The 27461-nt window shown below is 40.8% G+C and overlaps 10 non-coding genes and 6 pseudogenes across 10 annotated transcripts; 10 read left to right on the top strand and 6 right to left on the bottom strand.

Moving 5' to 3' along the window:
- Window positions 1–715: 715 nt before the first annotated feature.
- Window positions 716–834, bottom strand: LOC149938360 (5S ribosomal RNA). Its single transcript, XR_016481990.1, has one exon. It is a non-coding gene; the product is annotated as a 5S ribosomal RNA (ribosomal RNA).
- Window positions 835–1984: 1150 nt separating this feature from the next.
- On the top strand, window positions 1985–2134 carry LOC149938359 (U2 spliceosomal RNA; annotated as a pseudogene).
- A 1689-nt stretch (window positions 2135–3823) lies between these two features.
- LOC149938358 (U2 spliceosomal RNA) lies at window positions 3824–4002 on the top strand (annotated as a pseudogene).
- A 1971-nt stretch (window positions 4003–5973) lies between these two features.
- On the bottom strand, window positions 5974–6092 carry LOC149938357 (5S ribosomal RNA). Its single transcript, XR_016481989.1, has one exon. It is a non-coding gene; the product is annotated as a 5S ribosomal RNA (ribosomal RNA).
- A 1152-nt stretch (window positions 6093–7244) lies between these two features.
- LOC149938356 (U2 spliceosomal RNA) lies at window positions 7245–7394 on the top strand (annotated as a pseudogene).
- A 1689-nt stretch (window positions 7395–9083) lies between these two features.
- Window positions 9084–9262, top strand: LOC149938355 (U2 spliceosomal RNA; annotated as a pseudogene).
- Window positions 9263–11229: 1967 nt separating this feature from the next.
- Window positions 11230–11348, bottom strand: LOC149938354 (5S ribosomal RNA). The gene has a single exon (XR_016481988.1). It is a non-coding gene; the product is annotated as a 5S ribosomal RNA (ribosomal RNA).
- Window positions 11349–12498: 1150 nt separating this feature from the next.
- Window positions 12499–12690, top strand: LOC149938353 (U2 spliceosomal RNA). The gene has a single exon (XR_016481481.1). It is a non-coding gene; the product is annotated as a U2 spliceosomal RNA (small nuclear RNA).
- Window positions 12691–14661: 1971 nt separating this feature from the next.
- LOC149938352 (5S ribosomal RNA) lies at window positions 14662–14780 on the bottom strand. Its single transcript, XR_016481987.1, has one exon. It is a non-coding gene; the product is annotated as a 5S ribosomal RNA (ribosomal RNA).
- Window positions 14781–15933: 1153 nt separating this feature from the next.
- On the top strand, window positions 15934–16082 carry LOC149938351 (U2 spliceosomal RNA; annotated as a pseudogene).
- A 1707-nt stretch (window positions 16083–17789) lies between these two features.
- LOC149938350 (U2 spliceosomal RNA) lies at window positions 17790–17981 on the top strand. The gene has a single exon (XR_016481661.1). It is a non-coding gene; the product is annotated as a U2 spliceosomal RNA (small nuclear RNA).
- Window positions 17982–19952: 1971 nt separating this feature from the next.
- Window positions 19953–20071, bottom strand: LOC149938349 (5S ribosomal RNA). The gene has a single exon (XR_016481986.1). It is a non-coding gene; the product is annotated as a 5S ribosomal RNA (ribosomal RNA).
- Window positions 20072–21222: 1151 nt separating this feature from the next.
- Window positions 21223–21376, top strand: LOC149938348 (U2 spliceosomal RNA; annotated as a pseudogene).
- Window positions 21377–22840: 1464 nt separating this feature from the next.
- On the top strand, window positions 22841–23028 carry LOC149938347 (U2 spliceosomal RNA). The gene has a single exon (XR_016481740.1). It is a non-coding gene; the product is annotated as a U2 spliceosomal RNA (small nuclear RNA).
- Window positions 23029–24999: 1971 nt separating this feature from the next.
- LOC149938346 (5S ribosomal RNA) lies at window positions 25000–25118 on the bottom strand. The gene has a single exon (XR_016481984.1). It is a non-coding gene; the product is annotated as a 5S ribosomal RNA (ribosomal RNA).
- Window positions 25119–26269: 1151 nt separating this feature from the next.
- Window positions 26270–26461, top strand: LOC149938345 (U2 spliceosomal RNA). Its single transcript, XR_016481609.1, has one exon. It is a non-coding gene; the product is annotated as a U2 spliceosomal RNA (small nuclear RNA).
- Window positions 26462–27461: the final 1000 nt, after the last annotated feature.

The raw sequence follows: 27461 nt of genomic DNA, 5'->3' as shown, positions 1-27461 counted from the left end.
TGTCTCCGTTTTATTATTTAATTTCGTGGTTTGTTTTGATATTTTGTATTTTTGGGTTACTCCCCTAATCCATGCGGCTGTCCCATGATAAAACCTTCTATAAAACATTTTCCAAAAGTCCTTTTTTAGATTCAACTATTTAAATTACATTTAAGATTAAAATTTAGAACAAAAAATATATTTCACAATTAGAATTTGTTAATAAAATTTTAACTTTGGACTTCATTCCAAAACCAGAAAAGGCCATTTCAGAGTGGATTTTACCGCGGAAATGTTTTTGTTTAGAGATAAACGTTAGTTAGTTAGTTAGTTAGTTAGTTAGTTAGTTAATTAGTTAGTTAGTTAGTTAGTTAGTTAATTAGTTAGTTAGTTAGTTAGTTAGTTAGTTAGTTAGTTAGTTAGTTAGTTAGTTAGTAAGTAAGTAAGTAAGTAAGTAAGTAAGTAAGTAAGTTAGTACTATTTTAAGTACAAGCCTTAAGTAGAATAAAATGAAAACCAATTTTCTCGCCATTTTATTTTGTTCAATTTTGATACTAACATGTATTTTATTCACGGAAAGATGCTGCCAGTTGTTAAAAAAAGGCCAAGAGTTGACCGAAATAATATTATCGTCTGGGCGAACTTTTAATTGCATAAAAAAGCAGCGTCAAAATGATAGGATGAAGGTATTTTCCTGTTAAAAGACGCAAATCCCATCCCGCGAAAATAAATGAGTAGCCAACGGCACGCGGTGTTCCCAGGTGGTCTCCCTCCCAAGTACTGACCGCGCTCGACGCTGCTTAACTTCGGTGATCAGACGAGAACCGGTGTATTCAGCGTGATATGGCCGTTGCCGCTAGAGTGTAATTGATAGCGGTGGACAAGCCGCGACTAGCCAGGTCCTGGTAGGTTGGTGATCGCCGAGGGCCACCGGCTGCATGCGGCTCCAATAGAACGTTCTATACACTCTTTTTAGAAACGTTTACTGGGCGCCGATATTATCGTACAGACAACCAACGAGCAAGCCCTTTACCGCAGAAATTTCATCCCCCCCCCCCAAACCAGTTTTTTCATCACCCTCCCCGTAGACTGTAAGGTGATGGCGGTCGAGATTGGGAAGGCGCGTTTACGAATCTATAAAATTGGTGTGGTGTGCTTTCCCCCTTTGGAGTTCGGAGGAGGTGAAGGTTTGGCCGGTTTTTCGTCTTAGAGAAATATATTTATCTGGCAAACCCGTAAGAAATTGAGAGCAGTCAATTTTTATTAGTAGCGTAGTTGCTAGCCTAGGCTTCACATATTTCCGGCTTTGCTTTCCGCGCCTTTTTTCTTATTTTAAATGATTTTTGTAATAAATGTATGATGGCAAATAAGCAAAATTCTAGAAAATACTAGTCCCAAATCCACGTGTTTAAGATGAAACTTAGATCATGAAAATATCCTTAACCCCAAACATACTTCAACACCTAGGGTGCCTCCTACAACTCCTAAAAGGTACGTCTCTAAAATATTCATATAAAGACAGGACATAAGCCGAATTCTCTTAAACCAAAGAATAACAAAAGTTGTTAGTCCTGCTGAACCAGCTCTATAGTCTGTATGAAAAGTGACCGGTTATGGTCCACTTTTATAGAACGCTCTATTCGCTTATAATAAATTTTTCCTAAATGGTCATTTAAACGCGTTTGACGTTTCACGTAGAATCTAGTACACTTAATACGTTATTTATGGTCCTATAAACCACCATTTAGATTTTTTTTCCATACGGCCCGGTAAAGTGGCCCACTCTACTGTCTCTAGCCGATGACCCCAAAAGTGCCAGTCCGGGCCTGGCGGTGTACCTCTATTTCACGGATTCAAGATATCGTCTTCTCCTTTGTTCGCGCGATGGCTACAAACGTTGTCATCTCCCACCAGGACCAACATTCGGTGACGTAATTATGAAATATTTGAAATGCTCGAATTCTCTCTTTTTACTTTGTTAAACAGTGACGGCTCCTAGCGGGTTATCGCTTCTCGGCCTTTTGGCTAAGATCAAAGTGTAGTATCTGTTTTCAATAGTGCTATACCGAGATCTTAGTCGGGGGGCGAGGAGTGTTTTACGCCTTAAAGGCGAGTGATCCTGCTCGTTTGGTTTACCACGCTGCCTCGAAATTTGCTGCCGTTCCTGCTTCCAGCCCAGTCCGTGTTCCAGCTGTTGTTCCAGTGTTCCAGTTGCCGTCTGCCTCCATCCAGCGGTTCCTGAGGTCCGGTCTCCGCCTCGGCGGTCGCCACCAACGTTGTCATGGCTCCTGCCCAGTCAACGATGTCCTCCCCACCAGCTGCTGCAATGAAAAAAGCAACAGCTAGGATCAAGTTTGAAGGCGTGACCATCGACGCCCTTGCTACAGCTCTCTTCGAGCTCGTTGGTTCGCATGGAATCACTGTGTTCCAGCCTGTGGGAAAGGACGCAGCACAGGTCACCTTCAAAGACGCTACTTGTTTCCAGAAGGCCATAGAAGCCGGCCTTATGGTCGGAAACAGACAAGTTGATGTAATTGGGATTTCCGATCCGGTATCTTACATCACGTTACGAGATGCTCCGAGCTGGTGGGAACTATCGTTCATAAAAGCTGCTCTTCGCGCATACTGCGAGGTTATCTCCGAGTCCTGGGAAACCTATCAAGAAGGCCCGTTTAAAGATTTGAAGAATGGTACTCGTCGCCTTGAGGTCCGAATGAAGAGCACAATCCCGAACCTGATGACCATAAGCGGTCATCGTATCCAAATTACATACCGTGGAATACAGAGAATGTGTTTTTACTGCCGTAAAGACAGTCATCAGGTTCGGGATTGCCCGAAAAAGAACAAGAAGGCTCGACCAAATCCAGAAACTGTCGCTGACCAGAACCCGTCATATGAAGAACCAGAAACAGTAAGGAATGGAACGCCGATTCCGGTTGGGGATGCCGCAGACGTAAGCACCCACGACGACATAATGGACGAAACAGGACCTTCACGAGACTTCCAGGGCTCAAAAGAGGGTTGGTCGTTGGCAACACCAGAGTCTTCCCCAGGGAAACCTGAATCCCCCGCCAAAGTCACAGGCTACGCAGATGCGGTCAAGTCACCCCAGAGGCAAGTCCAAGACTCGCCGAAATCCGATCCTCCAACACCAGAGGAACCTGAAAGAAAAGTGGAAATTTTTGAACGAAATTGGGCATGGGATCACCTACCCAAGAATGAAATTGAGGACTTTTGTCGGCAGGCCAAAGTATTGACCTCAACCAAGCCCCATGTCCTATCCTGGCGGGATGACGCACTGGCAAAGGCACAAGAAGCACTCCAGCGCCGATTCAAACGTCGTCAGAGCCCTCCAATTGAAAAAGACCCTAAGAAGGGGAAGAAATAGGACAGTGGTGCACTTTTGTAAATATACTTCTGATATTTCTATATTTTTTAAATATTTATTGTGTTTTATGTTTTAATTGTCACCGTTAAAACGGGAAAGTTGGAACTATAAAAAATCATTTATTGTGATTAGTTTTTAAAAGTTTAAATTTAAGTTTATTTTTAAATGTTTAAGCGTTTACTAAAAAATGTACACTAATGAAATTTTACGTAAAATACTTACCTTGATTTCTGTTAACCCTGAAAAAAGAAAAAAAAAAATTAGTTCTAAAATTATTTTTCCTAAAAGTAATATGAAAAGTTAAAAATACTTACCTTGACGTAAAACACATAAGAACCTGTAAATATATTTAAAAATGTTATGACTCCTTTTATGATATGAAATATTGTTTTGACCAATACAATGTTCGCGATAATTTAATTTTTTTAATAACCGCGGACATTTGTAACCTTGACCAGAATTTTAAATAAACAAATTCAGTATCTGTTCTTATCAGCTTAATATCTGATACGGGTCCCATCGGGGCCCAAGATATTAAACTTATTTTTGGACGGCGGCGGAGTGGTCGGAGCTTGCTCCACCTCCGCCACGGGTCGGCCTGGTATTGCAGTAAATCCGGGATCGGCCCACTTCTCTCTTGAAATCAAAAATCAAACGCTCTTATAATGGCGCACTGCGCAACACAGTATTTCCGGGAAATGTTATTTGGCTGTCTTTATATATATTTCTTTATTATAATATATTGCCCCTCTGACGTCATAAGTGGTAAAATCCTTATTGTCGAATAGTTAATAATGAAGAATCGGAAAGATTCCAGTTTTTGAATTTTCTTTTACCTAGTTATACACTCTTTTTCGCGGTATTTTCACGGAGGATAGGAAGGGAGGCGAAGTAGGAGGGATGAATGGCGGCAAGATTGCGGCAGCTACGCTACGTCTAGCCGCCATTTTTCCGAAATTTTCCCGCCGCTAAGCTTCTTACAAGGATGCTGCCGCGTTCATCCCTCCTACTTCGCCTCCCTTCCTATCCTCCTTGGTATTTTCCTGGGCGCGTCCATGCTTGGTTTTCCCCCTTTCAGTCCTCTCCTCCATTATGGATACCCAAGGAGTGGATGCTAGACTCCCCGTTTAGGGCAGAGGCAATGGCCGACGAGCGGGAGGCAAGTAAGAGGGGTAAAATAAAGGCGCGAAAAGAGGTTGTTCTGTGTTATTCCTGTGGTTTTATTCGTAACCCAAGGTTCGTAAATCGTGCATGTTCTAAGTGGTTGGCTGAAGGAACCGGTTTTCATAACGTAAATTCGCGGGTTTCGGTATGGTGGGTAGAGACAGCGCGCCCCTCATTTTTAGGTCATTGGGTTCCAGCCAAGATGTTCCGCGTAAAGAGAAAACACGAAATAAGCCCCTCTCCATTTTTTCTCTCTTCCCGTCTTCCGTGGACAGTGAGTCGCCGCCGGGGGCCCGCCGCCCGCGGCAGCTACATTACCAAGATATAAAGTGGCAAGGCTTATTTTTGGTAAGTACAAAATCATTTATTATATATTGCTCTATAATTAACTATATTTGGAATTAAACATTTTTGTTCTATTTATCTCAAAGTCATGATTATTCCTAACATTAATAGTATTAAACTTAATATGATATATCTTTTGTTAAAGTAGATTAGGAATTTATAATTTTAATATTTATAGAGGAGTTCGGATTTAAAATGTTATATTTTTTTAATAATGATCTCAAAGATCTGACTTTTGAAATGTTTGTTACTTTTTCTAAGTATCAATAAAACATGACATTAAATTTATATTGTGCCAAGGTTCATTTTTATATTTTACATAAACTACATCACCTAAAACAATTAATAGATAAAAGTTAGCTATATTATTTTGTTTAAAAAATATATCTCTGTCTCCGTTTTATTATTTAATTTCGTGGTTTGTTTTGATATTTTGTATTTTTGGGTTACTCCCCTAATCCATGCGGCTGTCCCATGATAAAACCTTCTATAAAACATTTTCCAAAAGTCCTTTTTTAGATTCAACTATTTAAATTACATTTAAGATTAAAATTTAGAACAAAAAATATATTTCACAATTAGAATTTGTTAATAAAATTTTAACTTTGGACTTCATTCCAAAACCAGAAAAGGCCATTTCAGAGTGGATTTTACCGCGGAAATGTTTTTGTTTAGAGATAAACGTTAGTTAGTTAGTTAGTTAGTTAGTTAGTTAGTTAATTAGTTAGTTAGTTAGTTAGTTAGTTAATTAGTTAGTTAGTTAGTTAGTTAGTTAGTTAGTTAGTTAGTTAGTTAGTAAGTAAGTAAGTAAGTAAGTAAGTAAGTAAGTAAGTTAGTACTATTTTAAGTACAAGCCTTAAGTAGAATAAAATGAAAACCAATTTTCTCGCCATTTTATTTTGTTCAATTTTGATACTAACATGTATTTTATTCACGGAAAGATGCTGCCAGTTGTTAAAAAAAGGCCAAGAGTTGACCGAAATAATATTATCGTCTGGGCGAACTTTTAATTGCATAAAAAAGCAGCGTCAAAATGATAGGATGAAGGTATTTTCCTGTTAAAAGACGCAAATCCCATCCCGCGAAAATAAATGAGTAGCCAACGGCACGCGGTGTTCCCAGGTGGTCTCCCTCCCAAGTACTGACCGCGCTCGACGCTGCTTAACTTCGGTGATCAGACGAGAACCGGTGTATTCAGCGTGATATGGCCGTTGCCGCTAGAGTGTAATTGATAGCGGTGGACAAGCCGCGACTAGCCAGGTCCTGGTAGGTTGGTGATCGCCGAGGGCCACCGGCTGCATGCGGCTCCAATAGAACGTTCTATACACTCTTTTTAGAAACGTTTACTGGGCGCCGATATTATCGTACAGACAACCAACGAGCAAGCCCTTTACCGCAGAAATTTCATCCCCCCCCCCCCCCCAAACCAGTTTTTTCATCACCCTCCCCGTAGACTGTAAGGTGATGGCGGTCGATTGGGAAGGCGCGTTTACGAATCTATAAAATTGGTGTGGTGTGCTTTCCCCCTTTGGAGTTCGGAGGAGGTGAAGGTTTGGCCGGTTTTTCGTCTTAGAGAAATATATTTATCTGGCAAACCCGTAAGAAATTGAGAGCAGTCAATTTTTATTAGTAGCGTAGTTGCTAGCCTAGGCTTCACATATTTCCGGCTTTGCTTTCCGCGCCTTTTTTCTTATTTTAAATGATTTTTGTAATAAATGTATGATGGCAAATAAGCAAAATTCTAGAAAATACTAGTCCCAAATCCACGTGTTTAAGATGAAACTTAGATCATGAAAATATCCTTAACCCCAAACATACTTCAACACCTAGGGTGCCTCCTACAACTCCTAAAAGGTACGTCTCTAAAATATTCATATAAAGACAGGACATAAGCCGAATTCTCTTAAACCAAAGAATAACAAAAGTTGTTAGTCCTGCTGAACCAGCTCTATAGTCTGTATGAAAAGTGACCGGTTATGGTCCACTTTTATAGAACGCTCTATTCGCTTATAATAAATTTTTCCTAAATGGTCATTTAAACGCGTTTGACGTTTCACGTAGAATCTAGTACACTTAATACGTTATTTATGGTCCTATAAACCACCATTTAGATTTTTTTTCCATACGGCCCGGTAAAGTGGCCCACTCTACTGTCTCTAGCCGATGACCCCAAAAGTGCCAGTCCGGGCCTGGCGGTGTACCTCTATTTCACGGATTCAAGATATCGTCTTCTCCTTTGTTCGCGCGATGGCTACAAACGTTGTCATCTCCCACCAGGACCAACATTCGGTGACGTAATTATGAAATATTTGAAATGCTCGAATTCTCTCTTTTTACTTTGTTAAACAGTGACGGCTCCTAGCGGGTTATCGCTTCTCGGCCTTTTGGCTAAGATCAAAGTGTAGTATCTGTTTTCAATAGTGCTATACCGAGATCTTAGTCGGGGGGCGAGGAGTGTTTTACGCCTTAAAGGCGAGTGATCCTGCTCGTTTGGTTTACCACGCTGCCTCGAAATTTGCTGCCGTTCCTGCTTCCAGCCCAGTCCGTGTTCCAGCTGTTGTTCCAGTGTTCCAGTTGCCGTCTGCCTCCATCCAGCGGTTCCTGAGGTCCGGTCTCCGCCTCGGCGGTCGCCACCAACGTTGTCATGGCTCCTGCCCAGTCAACGATGTCCTCCCCACCAGCTGCTGCAATGAAAAAAGCAACAGCTAGGATCAAGTTTGAAGGCGTGACCATCGACGCCCTTGCTACAGCTCTCTTCGAGCTCGTTGGTTCGCATGGAATCACTGTGTTCCAGCCTGTGGGAAAGGACGCAGCACAGGTCACCTTCAAAGACGCTACTTGTTTCCAGAAGGCCATAGAAGCCGGCCTTATGGTCGGAAACAGACAAGTTGATGTAATTGGGATTTCCGATCCGGTATCTTACATCACGTTACGAGATGCTCCGAGCTGGTGGGAACTATCGTTCATAAAAGCTGCTCTTCGCGCATACTGCGAGGTTATCTCCGAGTCCTGGGAAACCTATCAAGAAGGCCCGTTTAAAGATTTGAAGAATGGTACTCGTCGCCTTGAGGTCCGAATGAAGAGCACAATCCCGAACCTGATGACCATAAGCGGTCATCGTATCCAAATTACATACCGTGGAATACAGAGAATGTGTTTTTACTGCCGTAAAGACAGTCATCAGGTTCGGGATTGCCCGAAAAAGAACAAGAAGGCTCGACCAAATCCAGAAACTGTCGCTGACCAGAACCCGTCATATGAAGAACCAGAAACAGTAAGGAATGGAACGCCGATTCCGGTTGGGGATGCCGCAGACGTAAGCACCCACGACGACATAATGGACGAAACAGGACCTTCACGAGACTTCCAGGGCTCAAAAGAGGGTTGGTCGTTGGCAACACCAGAGTCTTCCCCAGGGAAACCTGAATCCCCCGCCAAAGTCACAGGCTACGCAGATGCGGTCAAGTCACCCCAGAGGCAAGTCCAAGACTCGCCGAAATCCGATCCTCCAACACCAGAGGAACCTGAAAGAAAAGTGGAAATTTTTGAACGAAATTGGGCATGGGATCACCTACCCAAGAATGAAATTGAGGACTTTTGTCGGCAGGCCAAAGTATTGACCTCAACCAAGCCCCATGTCCTATCCTGGCGGGATGACGCACTGGCAAAGGCACAAGAAGCACTCCAGCGCCGATTCAAACGTCGTCAGAGCCCTCCAATTGAAAAAGACCCTAAGAAGGGGAAGAAATAGGACAGTGGTGCACTTTTGTAAATATACTTCTGATATTTCTATATTTTTTAAATATTTATTGTGTTTTATGTTTTAATTGTCACCGTTAAAACGGGAAAGTTGGAACTATAAAAAATCATTTATTGTGATTAGTTTTTAAAAGTTTAAATTTAAGTTTATTTTTAAATGTTTAAGCGTTTACTAAAAAATGTACACTAATGAAATTTTACGTAAAATACTTACCTTGATTTCTGTTAACCCTGAAAAAAGAAAAAAAAAAATTAGTTCTAAAATTATTTTTCCTAAAAGTAATATGAAAAGTTAAAAATACTTACCTTGACGTAAAACACATAAGAACCTGTAAATATATTTAAAAATGTTATGACTCCTTTTATGATATGAAATATTGTTTTGACCAATACAATGTTCGCGATAATTTAATTTTTTTAATAACCGCGGACATTTGTAACCTTGACCAGAATTTTAAATAAACAAATTCAGTATCTGTTCTTATCAGCTTAATATCTGATACGGGTCCCATCGGGGCCCAAGATATTAAACTTATTTTTGGACGGCGGCGGAGTGGTCGGAGCTTGCTCCACCTCCGCCACGGGTCGGCCTGGTATTGCAGTAAATCCGGGATCGGCCCACTTCTCTCTTGAAATCAAAAATCAAACGCTCTTATAATGGCGCACTGCGCAACACAGTATTTCCGGGAAATGTTATTTGGCTGTCTTTATATATATTTCTTTATTATAATATATTGCCCCTCTGACGTCATAAGTGGTAAAATCCTTATTGTCGAATAGTTAATAATGAAGAATCGGAAAGATTCCAGTTTTTGAATTTTCTTTTACCTAGTTATACACTCTTTTTCGCGGTATTTTCACGGAGGATAGGAAGGGAGGCGAAGTAGGAGGGATGAATGGCGGCAAGATTGCGGCAGCTACGCTACGTCTAGCCGCCATTTTTCCGAAATTTTCCCGCCGCTAAGCTTCTTACAAGGATGCTGCCGCGTTCATCCCTCCTACTTCGCCTCCCTTCCTATCCTCCTTGGTATTTTCCTGGGCGCGTCCATGCTTGGTTTTCCCCCTTTCAGTCCTCTCCTCCATTATGGATACCCAAGGAGTGGATGCTAGACTCCCCGTTTAGGGCAGAGGCAATGGCCGACGAGCGGGAGGCAAGTAAGAGGGGTAAAATAAAGGCGCGAAAAGAGGTTGTTCTGTGTTATTCCTGTGGTTTTATTCGTAACCCAAGGTTCGTAAATCGTGCATGTTCTAAGTGGTTGGCTGAAGGAACCGGTTTTCATAACGTAAATTCGCGGGTTTCGGTATGGTGGGTAGAGACAGCGCGCCCCTCATTTTTAGGTCATTGGGTTCCAGCCAAGATGTTCCGCGTAAAGAGAAAACACGAAATAAGCCCCTCTCCATTTTTTCTCTCTTCCCGTCTTCCGTGGACAGTGAGTCGCCGCCGGGGGCCCGCCGCCCGCGGCAGCTACATTACCAAGATATAAAGTGGCAAGGCTTATTTTTGGTAAGTACAAAATCATTTATTATATATTGCTCTATAATTAACTATATTTGGAATTAAACATTTTTGTTCTATTTATCTCAAAGTCATGATTATTCCTAACATTAATAGTATTAAACTTAATATGATATATCTTTTGTTAAAGTAGATTAGGAATTTATAATTTTAATATTTATAGAGGAGTTCGGATTTAAAATGTTATATTTTTTTAATAATGATCTCAAAGATCTGACTTTTGAAATGTTTGTTACTTTTTCTAAGTATCAATAAAACATGACATTAAATTTATATTGTGCCAAGGTTCATTTTTATATTTTACATAAACTACATCACCTAAAACAATTAATAGATAAAAGTTAGCTATATTATTTTGTTTAAAAAATATATCTCTGTCTCCGTTTTATTATTTAATTTCGTGGTTTGTTTTGATATTTTGTATTTTTGGGTTACTCCCCTAATCCATGCGGCTGTCCCATGATAAAACCTTCTATAAAACATTTTCCAAAAGTCCTTTTTTAGATTCAACTATTTAAATTACATTTAAGATTAAAATTTAGAACAAAAAATATATTTCACAATTAGAATTTGTTAATAAAATTTTAACTTTGGACTTCATTCCAAAACCAGAAAAGGCCATTTCAGAGTGGATTTTACCGCGGAAATGTTTTTGTTTAGAGATAAACGTTAGTTAGTTAGTTAGTTAGTTAGTTAGTTAGTTAATTAGTTAGTTAGTTAGTTAGTTAGTTAATTAGTTAGTTAGTTAGTTAGTTAGTTAGTTAGTTAGTTAGTTAGTAAGTAAGTAAGTAAGTAAGTAAGTAAGTAAGTAAGTTAGTACTATTTTAAGTACAAGCCTTAAGTAGAATAAAATGAAAACCAATTTTCTCGCCATTTTATTTTGTTCAATTTTGATACTAACATGTATTTTATTCACGGAAAGATGCTGCCAGTTGTTAAAAAAAGGCCAAGAGTTGACCGAAATAATATTATCGTCTGGGCGAACTTTTAATTGCATAAAAAAGCAGCGTCAAAATGATAGGATGAAGGTATTTTCCTGTTAAAAGACGCAAATCCCATCCCGCGAAAATAAATGAGTAGCCAACGGCACGCGGTGTTCCCAGGTGGTCTCCCTCCCAAGTACTGACCGCGCTCGACGCTGCTTAACTTCGGTGATCAGACGAGAACCGGTGTATTCAGCGTGATATGGCCGTTGCCGCTAGAGTGTAATTGATAGCGGTGGACAAGCCGCGACTAGCCAGGTCCTGGTAGGTTGGTGATCGCCGAGGGCCACCGGCTGCATGCGGCTCCAATAGAACGTTCTATACACTCTTTTTAGAAACGTTTACTGGGCGCCGATATTATCGTACAGACAACCAACGAGCAAGCCCTTTACCGCAGAAATTTCATCCCCCCCCCCCCCAAACCAGTTTTTTCATCACCCTCCCCGTAGACTGTAAGGTGATGGCGGTCGATTGGGAAGGCGCGTTTACGAATCTATAAAATTGGTGTGGTGTGCTTTCCCCCTTTGGAGTTCGGAGGAGGTGAAGGTTTGGCCGGTTTTTCGTCTTAGAGAAATATATTTATCTGGCAAACCCGTAAGAAATTGAGAGCAGTCAATTTTTATTAGTAGCGTAGTTGCTAGCCTAGGCTTCACATATTTCCGGCTTTGCTTTCCGCGCCTTTTTTCTTATTTTAAATGATTTTTGTAATAAATGTATGATGGCAAATAAGCAAAATTCTAGAAAATACTAGTCCCAAATCCACGTGTTTAAGATGAAACTTAGATCATGAAAATATCCTTAACCCCAAACATACTTCAACACCTAGGGTGCCTCCTACAACTCCTAAAAGGTACGTCTCTAAAATATTCATATAAAGACAGGACATAAGCCGAATTCTCTTAAACCAAAGAATAACAAAAGTTGTTAGTCCTGCTGAACCAGCTCTATAGTCTGTATGAAAAGTGACCGGTTATGGTCCACTTTTATAGAACGCTCTATTCGCTTATAATAAATTTTTCCTAAATGGTCATTTAAACGCGTTTGACGTTTCACGTAGAATCTAGTACACTTAATACGTTATTTATGGTCCTATAAACCACCATTTAGATTTTTTTTCCATACGGCCCGGTAAAGTGGCCCACTCTACTGTCTCTAGCCGATGACCCCAAAAGTGCCAGTCCGGGCCTGGCGGTGTACCTCTATTTCACGGATTCAAGATATCGTCTTCTCCTTTGTTCGCGCGATGGCTACAAACGTTGTCATCTCCCACCAGGACCAACATTCGGTGACGTAATTATGAAATATTTGAAATGCTCGAATTCTCTCTTTTTACTTTGTTAAACAGTGACGGCTCCTAGCGGGTTATCGCTTCTCGGCCTTTTGGCTAAGATCAAAGTGTAGTATCTGTTCTTATCAGCTTAATATCTGATACGGGTCCCATCGGGGCCCAAGATATTAAACTTATTTTTGGACGGCGGCGGAGTGGTCGGAGCTTGCTCCACCTCCGCCACGGGTCGGCCTGGTATTGCAGTAAATCCGGGATCGGCCCACTTCTCTCTTGAAATCAAAAATCAAACGCTCTTATAATGGCGCACTGCGCAACACAGTATTTCCGGGAAATGTTATTTGGCTGTCTTTATATATATTTCTTTATTATAATATATTGCCCCTCTGACGTCATAAGTGGTAAAATCCTTATTGTCGAATAGTTAATAATGAAGAATCGGAAAGATTCCAGTTTTTGAATTTTCTTTTACCTAGTTATACACTCTTTTTCGCGGTATTTTCACGGAGGATAGGAAGGGAGGCGAAGTAGGAGGGATGAATGGCGGCAAGATTGCGGCAGCTACGCTACGTCTAGCCGCCATTTTTCCGAAATTTTCCCGCCGCTAAGCTTCTTACAAGGATGCTGCCGCGTTCATCCCTCCTACTTCGCCTCCCTTCCTATCCTCCTTGGTATTTTCCTGGGCGCGTCCATGCTTGGTTTTCCCCCTTTCAGTCCTCTCCTCCATTATGGATACCCAAGGAGTGGATGCTAGACTCCCCGTTTAGGGCAGAGGCAATGGCCGACGAGCGGGAGGCAAGTAAGAGGGGTAAAATAAAGGCGCGAAAAGAGGTTGTTCTGTGTTATTCCTGTGGTTTTATTCGTAACCCAAGGTTCGTAAATCGTGCATGTTCTAAGTGGTTGGCTGAAGGAACCGGTTTTCATAACGTAAATTCGCGGGTTTCGGTATGGTGGGTAGAGACAGCGCGCCCCTCATTTTTAGGTCATTGGGTTCCAGCCAAGATGTTCCGCGTAAAGAGAAAACACGAAATAAGCCCCTCTCCATTTTTTCTCTCTTCCCGTCTTCCGTGGACAGTGAGTCGCCGCCGGGGGCCCGCCGCCCGCGGCAGCTACATTACCAAGATATAAAGTGGCAAGGCTTATTTTTGGTAAGTACAAAATCATTTATTATATATTGCTCTATAATTAACTATATTTGGAATTAAACATTTTTGTTCTATTTATCTCAAAGTCATGATTATTCCTAACATTAATAGTATTAAACTTAATATGATATATCTTTTGTTAAAGTAGATTAGGAATTTATAATTTTAATATTTATAGAGGAGTTCGGATTTAAAATGTTATATTTTTTTAATAATGATCTCAAAGATCTGACTTTTGAAATGTTTGTTACTTTTTCTAAGTATCAATAAAACATGACATTAAATTTATATTGTGCCAAGGTTCATTTTTATATTTTACATAAACTACATCACCTAAAACAATTAATAGATAAAAGTTAGCTATATTATTTTGTTTAAAAAATATATCTCTGTCTCCGTTTTATTATTTAATTTCGTGGTTTGTTTTGATATTTTGTATTTTTGGGTTACTCCCCTAATCCATGCGGCTGTCCCATGATAAAACCTTCTATAAAACATTTTCCAAAAGTCCTTTTTTAGATTCAACTATTTAAATTACATTTAAGATTAAAATTTAGAACAAAAAATATATTTCACAATTAGAATTTGTTAATAAAATTTTAACTTTGGACTTCATTCCAAAACCAGAAAAGGCCATTTCAGAGTGGATTTTACCGCGGAAATGTTTTTGTTTAGAGATAAACGTTAGTTAGTTAGTTAGTTAGTTAGTTAGTTAGTTAATTAGTTAGTTAGTTAGTTAGTTAGTTAATTAGTTAGTTAGTTAGTTAGTTAGTTAGTTAGTTAGTTAGTTAGTTAGTAAGTAAGTAAGTAAGTAAGTAAGTAAGTAAGTAAGTTAGTACTATTTTAAGTACAAGCCTTAAGTAGAATAAAATGAAAACCAATTTTCTCGCCATTTTATTTTGTTCAATTTTGATACTAACATGTATTTTATTCACGGAAAGATGCTGCCAGTTGTTAAAAAAAGGCCAAGAGTTGACCGAAATAATATTATCGTCTGGGCGAACTTTTAATTGCATAAAAAAGCAGCGTCAAAATGATAGGATGAAGGTATTTTCCTGTTAAAAGACGCAAATCCCATCCCGCGAAAATAAATGAGTAGCCAACGGCACGCGGTGTTCCCAGGTGGTCTCCCTCCCAAGTACTGACCGCGCTCGACGCTGCTTAACTTCGGTGATCAGACGAGAACCGGTGTATTCAGCGTGATATGGCCGTTGCCGCTAGAGTGTAATTGATAGCGGTGGACAAGCCGCGACTAGCCAGGTCCTGGTAGGTTGGTGATCGCCGAGGGCCACCGGCTGCATGCGGCTCCAATAGAACGTTCTATACACTCTTTTTAGAAACGTTTACTGGGCGCCGATATTATCGTACAGACAACCAACGAGCAAGCCCTTTACCGCAGAAATTTCATCCCCCCCCCCCCCCCCAAACCAGTTTTTTCATCACCCTCCCCGTAGACTGTAAGGTGATGGCGGTCGATTGGGAAGGCGCGTTTACGAATCTATAAAATTGGTGTGGTGTGCTTTCCCCCTTTGGAGTTCGGAGGAGGTGAAGGTTTGGCCGGTTTTTCGTCTTAGAGAAATATATTTATCTGGCAAACCCGTAAGAAATTGAGAGCAGTCAATTTTTATTAGTAGCGTAGTTGCTAGCCTAGGCTTCACATATTTCCGGCTTTGCTTTCCGCGCCTTTTTTCTTATTTTAAATGATTTTTGTAATAAATGTATGATGGCAAATAAGCAAAATTCTAGAAAATACTAGTCCCAAATCCACGTGTTTAAGATGAAACTTAGATCATGAAAATATCCTTAACCCCAAACATACTTCAACACCTAGGGTGCCTCCTACAACTCCTAAAAGGTACGTCTCTAAAATATTCATATAAAGACAGGACATAAGCCGAATTCTCTTAAACCAAAGAATAACAAAAGTTGTTAGTCCTGCTGAACCAGCTCTATAGTCTGTATGAAAAGTGACCGGTTATGGTCCACTTTTATAGAACGCTCTATTCGCTTATAATAAATTTTTCCTAAATGGTCATTTAAACGCGTTTGACGTTTCACGTAGAATCTAGTACACTTAATACGTTATTTATGGTCCTATAAACCACCATTTAGATTTTTTTTCCATACGGCCCGGTAAAGTGGCCCACTCTACTGTCTCTAGCCGATGACCCCAAAAGTGCCAGTCCGGGCCTGGCGGTGTACCTCTATTTCACGGATTCAAGATATCGTCTTCTCCTTTGTTCGCGCGATGGCTACAAACGTTGTCATCTCCCACCAGGACCAACATTCGGTGACGTAATTATGAAATATTTGAAATGCTCGAATTCTCTCTTTTTACTTTGTTAAACAGTGACGGCTCCTAGCGGGTTATCGCTTCTCGGCCTTTTGGCTAAGATCAAAGTGTAGTATCTGTTTCCAATATCAGTTCTATACCGAGATCTTAGTCGGGGGGCGAGAAGTGTTTTACGCCTTTTAGGCGAGTTTGCCTGCTCTCCTACGCTGAATCGCCAGACACTGCCGTTCCTGTCTTCAGCCCAGTTCCAGATCCTGCTGCTTTTCCTGTGTTCCAGTTGCCGTTTGCCTCCATCCAGCGGTTCCTGAGTTCCGGTCTCCGCTTCGGCGGTCGCCACTAACGTCGACATGGCTCCTGCCCAGTCGACATTGTCATCACCTCCAGCATTACCTATGAAAAAAGTAACAGCTCGGATCAAGTACGCAGGCGTTGCCATTGATGACCTTGTTCCAGTTCTCTTCGAGCTTGTTGGTGCGAATGGAATCACTGTGTTTCAGCCTGTGGGGAAAGAAATAGCACAGGTGACGTTTAAAGATACCTCCTGCTATCAGAAGGCCATAGAAGCCGGCCTTATGGTCGGGGATAAACAAGTTGACATTCAGGGTGTTGCTGATCCGGTGTCATACATCACGCTTAAAGATGCCCCGGTTTGGTGGGAGCTATGCTTCATCAAGACTGCTCTACGTTCCTATTGCGATGTCCTCTCCGAGTCCTGGGAGACCTATCAGGAAGGCCCTCTGAAAGACCTCAAAAATGGTACCCGCCGCCTTGAGGTCCGTATGAAGACAACAATCCCGAACCTGATGACCATTAGTGGCCATCATGTGCAGATTACTTACCGTGGCATCCAGCGAATGTGCTTTTACTGCCGTAAAGACAGTCATCAGGTTCGGGATTGCCCTAAGAAGAAAAACAAGGCGCTGAAGACTCCACAGAGAAGCGACACTCAAGACCAGATTCCGGCAAACAAGGAACCCGAGAGCTCCGGGAGCTCGACCCCTCCACCACCATTAGCAGGCGCTGAGGGTAGCGTTGGGGAAAATCTTGCCGAGATGGAAGATACGGTAGTAGAAGCCAACCAACTCAAAGAGGGAGACGACGGCTGGTACTTGTCGTCACCAGAAGCGTCTCCTGGAACATCCGGAAAAAACCCCAAGGGTTACGCCGACGCCCTGAAATCACCAGGTCACCAAGCTCCATCTGTGCCAGAATTAACCAAGGAACCCGAGATTTATGAACGCGATTGGAATTGGGCTAAATTGTCGAGGCCCGAAATTGAAGATTTCTGTCGGCGTGCCAAGGCACTAAAATCCACGGATAAGCGTATCACGGAATGGCGGGATAACTGTCTTAAGTGTGCTGAGGGTGCACTCCATAAACGTTTCAAACGGAGTCAAAGTCCCTTAGATGCAAGAGATCCTAAGAAAGGGAAAAAATAGGACAATGGTGTGTGTTGTAAATATATTCTTGGTATATTTTAATTGACACTTTTAAATTTGAATTCGTTTTCTCTGGAATCACCTTTTGTGATTTAATTTTAAGGTTTCTCTAACATCTTAAATTTTTTTTAATTTTTTAATTTTAAAATTTTGTAGAAAAAAGATCTAATAGTTCTGTTATTTTAAATACTTACCTGCTATACTCACCTCGATATAGATAAAACCTGAAAAAAAGGGGGGACAAAAATAATATTAGAAAATTAATAAGCTCAAATTTACAACCAAAAGTAAATGATACTTACCTCGCCCAAGTATTGCCAAAATTCGAACCTGTAAATATAACAAAGATTTTAATACTTTCAAACGTTTGTACCTAGAAAAATGTTAACAATCTGAACGCCAGTCTTTTAACCCTCGTTAATATTTACGAAAGTGTACTATGCTAATACAGTGTTCGCGATAATTTAAATTATAATAATAACCGCGAACATTTGTAACTTTTGACCAGAATTTCAAATAAACAAATTCAGTATCTGTTCTTATCAGCTTAATATCTGATACGGGTCCCATCGGGGCCCAAGATATTAAACTTATTTTTGGACGGCGGCGGAGTGGTCGGAGCTTGCTCCACCTCCGCCACGGGTCGGCCTGGTATTGCAGTAAATCCGGGATCGGCCCACTTCTCTCTTGAAATCAAAAATCAAACGCTCTTATAATGGCGCACTGCGCAACACAGTATTTCCGGGAAATGTTATTTGGCTGTCTTTATATATATTTCTTTATTATAATATATTGCCCCTCTGACGTCATAAGTGGTAAAATCCTTATTGTCGAATAGTTAATAATGAAGAATCGGAAAGATTCCAGTTTTTGAATTTTCTTTTACCTAGTTATACACTCTTTTTCGCGGTATTTTCACGGAGGATAGGAAGGGAGGCGAAGTAGGAGGGATGAATGGCGGCAAGATTGCGGCAGCTACGCTACGTCTAGCCGCCATTTTTCCGAAATTTTCCCGCCGCTAAGCTTCTTACAAGGATGCTGCCGCGTTCATCCCTCCTACTTCGCCTCCCTTCCTATCCTCCTTGGTATTTTCCTGGGCGCGTCCATGCTTGGTTTTCCCCCTTTCAGTCCTCTCCTCCATTATGGATACCCAAGGAGTGGATGCTAGACTCCCCGTTTAGGGCAGAGGCAATGGCCGACGAGCGGGAGGCAAGTAAGAGGGGTAAAATAAAGGCGCGAAAAGAGGTTGTTCTGTGTTATTCCTGTGGTTTTATTCGTAACCCAAGGTTCGTAAATCGTGCATGTTCTAAGTGGTTGGCTGAAGGAACCGGTTTTCATAACGTAAATTCGCGGGTTTCGGTATGGTGGGTAGAGACAGCGCGCCCCTCATTTTTAGGTCATTGGGTTCCAGCCAAGATGTTCCGCGTAAAGAGAAAACACGAAATAAGCCCCTCTCCATTTTTTCTCTCTTCCCGTCTTCCGTGGACAGTGAGTCGCCGCCGGGGGCCCGCCGCCCGCGGCAGCTACATTACCAAGATATAAAGTGGCAAGGCTTATTTTTGGTAAGTACAAAATCATTTATTATATATTGCTCTATAATTAACTATATTTGGAATTAAACATTTTTGTTCTATTTATCTCAAAGTCATGATTATTCCTAACATTAATAGTATTAAACTTAATATGATATATCTTTTGTTAAAGTAGATTAGGAATTTATAATTTTAATATTTATAGAGGAGTTCGGATTTAAAATGTTATATTTTTTTAATAATGATCTCAAAGATCTGACTTTTGAAATGTTTGTTACTTTTTCTAAGTATCAATAAAACATGACATTAAATTTATATTGTGCCAAGGTTCATTTTTATATTTTACATAAACTACATCACCTAAAACAATTAATAGATAAAAGTTAGCTATATTATTTTGTTTAAAAAATATATCTCTGTCTCCGTTTTATTATTTAATTTCGTGGTTTGTTTTGATATTTTGTATTTTTGGGTTACTCCCCTAATCCATGCGGCTGTCCCATGATAAAACCTTCTATAAAACATTTTCCAAAAGTCCTTTTTTAGATTCAACTATTTAAATTACATTTAAGATTAAAATTTAGAACAAAAAATATATTTCACAATTAGAATTTGTTAATAAAATTTTAACTTTGGACTTCATTCCAAAACCAGAAAAGGCCATTTCAGAGTGGATTTTACCGCGGAAATGTTTTTGTTTAGAGATAAACGTTAGTTAGTTAGTTAGTTAGTTAGTTAGTTAGTTAATTAGTTAGTTAGTTAGTTAGTTAGTTAATTAGTTAGTTAGTTAGTTAGTTAGTTAGTTAGTTAGTTAGTTAGTTAGTAAGTAAGTAAGTAAGTAAGTAAGTAAGTAAGTAAGTTAGTACTATTTTAAGTACAAGCCTTAAGTAGAATAAAATGAAAACCAATTTTCTCGCCATTTTATTTTGTTCAATTTTGATACTAACATGTATTTTATTCACGGAAAGATGCTGCCAGTTGTTAAAAAAAGGCCAAGAGTTGACCGAAATAATATTATCGTCTGGGCGAACTTTTAATTGCATAAAAAAGCAGCGTCAAAATGATAGGATGAAGGTATTTTCCTGTTAAAAGACGCAAATCCCATCCCGCGAAAATAAATGAGTAGCCAACGGCACGCGGTGTTCCCAGGTGGTCTCCCTCCCAAGTACTGACCGCGCTCGACGCTGCTTAACTTCGGTGATCAGACGAGAACCGGTGTATTCAGCGTGATATGGCCGTTGCCGCTAGAGTGTAATTGATAGCGGTGGACAAGCCGCGACTAGCCAGGTCCTGGTAGGTTGGTGATCGCCGAGGGCCACCGGCTGCATGCGGCTCCAATAGAACGTTCTATACACTCTTTTTAGAAACGTTTACTGGGCGCCGATATTATCGTACAGACAACCAACGAGCAAGCCCTTTACCGCAGAAATTTCATCCCCCCCCCCCCCCAAACCAGTTTTTTCATCACCCTCCCCGTAGACTGTAAGGTGATGGCGGTCGATTGGGAAGGCGCGTTTACGAATCTATAAAATTGGTGTGGTGTGCTTTCCCCCTTTGGAGTTCGGAGGAGGTGAAGGTTTGGCCGGTTTTTCGTCTTAGAGAAATATATTTATCTGGCAAACCCGTAAGAAATTGAGAGCAGTCAATTTTTATTAGTAGCGTAGTTGCTAGCCTAGGCTTCACATATTTCCGGCTTTGCTTTCCGCGCCTTTTTTCTTATTTTAAATGATTTTTGTAATAAATGTATGATGGCAAATAAGCAAAATTCTAGAAAATACTAGTCCCAAATCCACGTGTTTAAGATGAAACTTAGATCATGAAAATATCCTTAACCCCAAACATACTTCAACACCTAGGGTGCCTCCTACAACTCCTAAAAGGTACGTCTCTAAAATATTCATATAAAGACAGGACATAAGCCGAATTCTCTTAAACCAAAGAATAACAAAAGTTGTTAGTCCTGCTGAACCAGCTCTATAGTCTGTATGAAAAGTGACCGGTTATGGTCCACTTTTATAGAACGCTCTATTCGCTTATAATAAATTTTTCCTAAATGGTCATTTAAACGCGTTTGACGTTTCACGTAGAATCTAGTACACTTAATACGTTATTTATGGTCCTATAAACCACCATTTAGATTTTTTTTCCATACGGCCCGGTAAAGTGGCCCACTCTACTGTCTCTAGCCGATGACCCCAAAAGTGCCAGTCCGGGCCTGGCGGTGTACCTCTATTTCACGGATTCAAGATATCGTCTTCTCCTTTGTTCGCGCGATGGCTACAAACGTTGTCATCTCCCACCAGGACCAACATTCGGTGACGTAATTATGAAATATTTGAAATGCTCGAATTCTCTCTTTTTACTTTGTTAAACAGTGACGGCTCCTAGCGGGTTATCGCTTCTCGGCCTTTTGGCTAAGATCAAAGTGTAGTATCTGTTTCCAGCTATTTCGCTGAAATCTTGGCCGAAAGGCCGTTAAGCGACGTATACGCTTCTCAGCCTGTTCCTGCGATGCTGACTTACCTGCCAGTATCCTGACGTTCCTGTTCCTGTTCCTGATTCTGAAGCTGCCGCTGCTGTTTCCGGTTCCTCTGCTGTTCCTGATTCCACTGCCGATCCTGGTTCTGCTGCTACTTACCTGTCGCCGCTGTTCCGGGTCCCCACGCCGTATCCTGACTTGGCTGTTTCCTGCCATTGGTACCTGACGCTGTTCCTTTTTGGGACTTACCTCCACCTGACGACCTCTCCACAGCCTTTATGGCTGCTGAGGTGAAAAAGCGGACAGCCCGGCTCGAAGTCGACGCCGGATTCCTGGACGTCGCTCGGACCTTCAATGATAAACTCGGCTCTGACTGCCTTGACACTCTCCAACCTGTTGGTAAAGAAAAATTTTTAATAACATTTACGACCCTGGCCTTCTTGGAACAAGCGCTCTCCTACAACGACCTCGAAATCAACAATCAACCCTGCCGACTTACCAGCGTCGAAGACGACGGCGTCTGGGTGACCATCAAGAATCTACCCTCTTGGATCCAATGGGACTCCATACTTACCACTATGCGACATTACGGCACCATCAAAGCACACCGACTCGACGAATACCCTCAACTTAAAGGACTAAAAAATGGCGACAGATCGGTTAAAATTAAAATAGAAAAAACTATACCAAATGTTCTTTATTTCGGACGCAGCAGAGCGCTGGTCTACTACCAGGGAGTCGTAAAGAGATGTTTCTTTTGCGACAAGGAGGGACACAATGTGTCCTCATGCGAGGTGAAACAGGCTAGGAAGGAAGCCGAAACGCGGAAAATCGCTGAAGGCCAGGAGATGGAACCAACAGAGAGGTCAGAGCACGTCCAGGCAGTGGACATGGTCGACCCGCCCCAGGCACCCGAGAAAATCAACGAAGACCACAACAGAGACCTATATGTCAGTCCCAAAAACCTAGAATACATAAAGAACTACTCGCAGCAGGAACTCAAAGAATTCATGGAATACCTAAGGACTACAGACGAATTGAACGACAGGCGGAAGCAGGTGTTTCTCACGCTCGCCAACCAAGAACTGGAAAAATATACAAAACGACACATGCCCAACTCTCCAGGCAAAGCCGCCAAGAAAGGAAAGACACAAGCCGAAGAGAAAAAGACATTCGCCACCGCCACCAAAAACACACCTGAGAAGGATGTATATACACAATACGTAACATACTAAATCTTTTTATCTCGTAAGGACAAAATTTAATTTTAAATTATGCAGAACTCATTTTTATTCATTTACTTCTGTTTACACTTTTATCGGGCTTTAACTTTATTAACCCTGAAAGCAATTAGATTTTTTATTTTTAAGAAAAATAATTATACTCACCTTGTGATGTAAAAAGAAAAAAACAATTAATACTTACCTCGACGTTGGAAAAAAACCAAACCTAGGAAAAAAACGAAAAATGTAACAATTTTTAGCAATGTACGCGCTAATTTAATTTAATTAACCGCGAACATTTTAGAAATTTGTATTTTGACTGAAAATTAATAAACAAATTCAGTATCTGATCTTATCAGCTTAATATCTGATACGGGTCCCATCGGGGCCCAAGATATTAAACTTATTTTTGGACGGCGGCGGAGTGGTCGGAGCTTGCTCCACCTCCGCCACGGGTCGGCCTGGTATTGCAGTAAATCCGGGATCGGCCCACTTCTCTCTTGAAATCAAAAATCAAACGCTCTTATAATGGCGCACTGCGCAACACAGTATTTCCGGGAAATGTTATTTGGCTGTCTTTATATATATTTCTTTATTATAATATATTGCCCCTCTGACGTCATAAGTGGTAAAATCCTTATTGTCGAATAGTTAATAATGAAGAATCGGAAAGATTCCAGTTTTTGAATTTTCTTTTACCTAGTTATACACTCTTTTTCGCGGTATTTTCACGGAGGATAGGAAGGGAGGCGAAGTAGGAGGGATGAATGGCGGCAAGATTGCGGCAGCTACGCTACGTCTAGCCGCCATTTTTCCGAAATTTTCCCGCCGCTAAGCTTCTTACAAGGATGCTGCCGCGTTCATCCCTCCTACTTCGCCTCCCTTCCTATCCTCCTTGGTATTTTCCTGGGCGCGTCCATGCTTGGTTTTCCCCCTTTCAGTCCTCTCCTCCATTATGGATACCCAAGGAGTGGATGCTAGACTCCCCGTTTAGGGCAGAGGCAATGGCCGACGAGCGGGAGGCAAGTAAGAGGGGTAAAATAAAGGCGCGAAAAGAGGTTGTTCTGTGTTATTCCTGTGGTTTTATTCGTAACCCAAGGTTCGTAAATCGTGCATGTTCTAAGTGGTTGGCTGAAGGAACCGGTTTTCATAACGTAAATTCGCGGGTTTCGGTATGGTGGGTAGAGACAGCGCGCCCCTCATTTTTAGGTCATTGGGTTCCAGCCAAGATGTTCCGCGTAAAGAGAAAACACGAAATAAGCCCCTCTCCATTTTTTCTCTCTTCCCGTCTTCCGTGGACAGTGAGTCGCCGCCGGGGGCCCGCCGCCCGCGGCAGCTACATTACCAAGATATAAAGTGGCAAGGCTTATTTTTGGTAAGTACAAAATCATTTATTATATATTGCTCTATAATTAACTATATTTGGAATTAAACATTTTTGTTCTATTTATCTCAAAGTCATGATTATTCCTAACATTAATAGTATTAAACTTAATATGATATATCTTTTGTTAAAGTAGATTAGGAATTTATAATTTTAATATTTATAGAGGAGTTCGGATTTAAAATGTTATATTTTTTTAATAATGATCTCAAAGATCTGACTTTTGAAATGTTTGTTACTTTTTCTAAGTATCAATAAAACATGACATTAAATTTATATTGTGCCAAGGTTCATTTTTATATTTTACATAAACTACATCACCTAAAACAATTAATAGATAAAAGTTAGCTATATTATTTTGTTTAAAAAATATATCTCTGTCTCCGTTTTATTATTTAATTTCGTGGTTTGTTTTGATATTTTGTATTTTTGGGTTACTCCCCTAATCCATGCGGCTGTCCCATGATAAAACCTTCTATAAAACATTTTCCAAAAGTCCTTTTTTAGATTCAACTATTTAAATTACATTTAAGATTAAAATTTAGAACAAAAAATATATTTCACAATTAGAATTTGTTAATAAAATTTTAACTTTGGACTTCATTCCAAAACCAGAAAAGGCCATTTCAGAGTGGATTTTACCGCGGAAATGTTTTTGTTTAGAGATAAACGTTAGTTAGTTAGTTAGTTAGTTAGTTAGTTAGTTAATTAGTTAGTTAGTTAGTTAGTTAGTTAATTAGTTAGTTAGTTAGTTAGTTAGTTAGTTAGTTAGTTAGTTAGTTAGTAAGTAAGTAAGTAAGTAAGTAAGTAAGTAAGTAAGTTAGTACTATTTTAAGTACAAGCCTTAAGTAGAATAAAATGAAAACCAATTTTCTCGCCATTTTATTTTGTTCAATTTTGATACTAACATGTATTTTATTCACGGAAAGATGCTGCCAGTTGTTAAAAAAAGGCCAAGAGTTGACCGAAATAATATTATCGTCTGGGCGAACTTTTAATTGCATAAAAAAGCAGCGTCAAAATGATAGGATGAAGGTATTTTCCTGTTAAAAGACGCAAATCCCATCCCGCGAAAATAAATGAGTAGCCAACGGCACGCGGTGTTCCCAGGTGGTCTCCCTCCCAAGTACTGACCGCGCTCGACGCTGCTTAACTTCGGTGATCAGACGAGAACCGGTGTATTCAGCGTGATATGGCCGTTGCCGCTAGAGTGTAATTGATAGCGGTGGACAAGCCGCGACTAGCCAGGTCCTGGTAGGTTGGTGATCGCCGAGGGCCACCGGCTGCATGCGGCTCCAATAGAACGTTCTATACACTCTTTTTAGAAACGTTTACTGGGCGCCGATATTATCGTACAGACAACCAACGAGCAAGCCCTTTACCGCAGAAATTTCATCCCCCCCCCCCCCCAAACCAGTTTTTTCATCACCCTCCCCGTAGACTGTAAGGTGATGGCGGTCGATTGGGAAGGCGCGTTTACGAATCTATAAAATTGGTGTGGTGTGCTTTCCCCCTTTGGAGTTCGGAGGAGGTGAAGGTTTGGCCGGTTTTTCGTCTTAGAGAAATATATTTATCTGGCAAACCCGTAAGAAATTGAGAGCAGTCAATTTTTATTAGTAGCGTAGTTGCTAGCCTAGGCTTCACATATTTCCGGCTTTGCTTTCCGCGCCTTTTTTCTTATTTTAAATGATTTTTGTAATAAATGTATGATGGCAAATAAGCAAAATTCTAGAAAATACTAGTCCCAAATCCACGTGTTTAAGATGAAACTTAGATCATGAAAATATCCTTAACCCCAAACATACTTCAACACCTAGGGTGCCTCCTACAACTCCTAAAAGGTACGTCTCTAAAATATTCATATAAAGACAGGACATAAGCCGAATTCTCTTAAACCAAAGAATAACAAAAGTTGTTAGTCCTGCTGAACCAGCTCTATAGTCTGTATGAAAAGTGACCGGTTATGGTCCACTTTTATAGAACGCTCTATTCGCTTATAATAAATTTTTCCTAAATGGTCATTTAAACGCGTTTGACGTTTCACGTAGAATCTAGTACACTTAATACGTTATTTATGGTCCTATAAACCACCATTTAGATTTTTTTTCCATACGGCCCGGTAAAGTGGCCCACTCTACTGTCTCTAGCCGATGACCCCAAAAGTGCCAGTCCGGGCCTGGCGGTGTACCTCTATTTCACGGATTCAAGATATCGTCTTCTCCTTTGTTCGCGCGATGGCTACAAACGTTGTCATCTCCCACCAGGACCAACATTCGGTGACGTAATTATGAAATATTTGAAATGCTCGAATTCTCTCTTTTTACTTTGTTAAACAGTGACGGCTCCTAGCGGGTTATCGCTTCTCGGCCTTTTGGCTAAGATCAAAGTGTAGTATCTGTTCTTATCAGCTTAATATCTGATACGGGTCCCATCGGGGCCCAAGATATTAAACTTATTTTTGGACGGCGGCGGAGTGGTCGGAGCTTGCTCCACCTCCGTCACGGGTCGGCCTGGTATTGCAGTAAATCCGGGATCGGCCCACTTCTCTCTTGAAATCAAAAATCAAACGCTCTTATAATGGCGCACTGCGCAACACAGTATTTCCGGGAAATGTTATTTGGCTGTCTTTATATATATTTCTTTATTATAATATATTGCCCCTCTGACGTCATAAGTGGTAAAATCCTTATTGTCGAATAGTTAATAATGAAGAATCGGAAAGATTCCAGTTTTTGAATTTTCTTTTACCTAGTTATACACTCTTTTTCGCGGTATTTTCACGGAGGATAGGAAGGGAGGCGAAGTAGGAGGGATGAATGGCGGCAAGATTGCGGCAGCTACGCTACGTCTAGCCGCCATTTTTCCGAAATTTTCCCGCCGCTAAGCTTCTTACAAGGATGCTGCCGCGTTCATCCCTCCTACTTCGCCTCCCTTCCTATCCTCCTTGGTATTTTCCTGGGCGCGTCCATGCTTGGTTTTCCCCCTTTCAGTCCTCTCCTCCATTATGGATACCCAAGGAGTGGATGCTAGACTCCCCGTTTAGGGCAGAGGCAATGGCCGACGAGCGGGAGGCAAGTAAGAGGGGTAAAATAAAGGCGCGAAAAGAGGTTGTTCTGTGTTATTCCTGTGGTTTTATTCGTAACCCAAGGTTCGTAAATCGTGCATGTTCTAAGTGGTTGGCTGAAGGAACCGGTTTTCATAACGTAAATTCGCGGGTTTCGGTATGGTGGGTAGAGACAGCGCGCCCCTCATTTTTAGGTCATTGGGTTCCAGCCAAGATGTTCCGCGTAAAGAGAAAACACGAAATAAGCCCCTCTCCATTTTTTCTCTCTTCCCGTCTTCCGTGGACAGTGAGTCGCCGCCGGGGGCCCGCCGCCCGCGGCAGCTACATTACCAAGATATAAAGTGGCAAGGCTTATTTTTGGTAAGTACAAAATCATTTATTATATATTGCTCTATAATTAACTATATTTGGAATTAAACATTTTTGTTCTATTTATCTCAAAGTCATGATTATTCCTAACATTAATAGTATTAAACTTAATAT

This window comes from Leiobunum rupestre, chromosome 6 (genome assembly GCF_980474605.1).
Source record: "Leiobunum rupestre chromosome 6, qqLeiRupe1.1.hap1, whole genome shotgun sequence".
Classification (NCBI taxonomy): Eukaryota; Metazoa; Arthropoda; class Arachnida; order Opiliones; family Sclerosomatidae; genus Leiobunum; species Leiobunum rupestre.
This window is presented reverse-complemented; position numbering and strand designations above follow the sequence as displayed.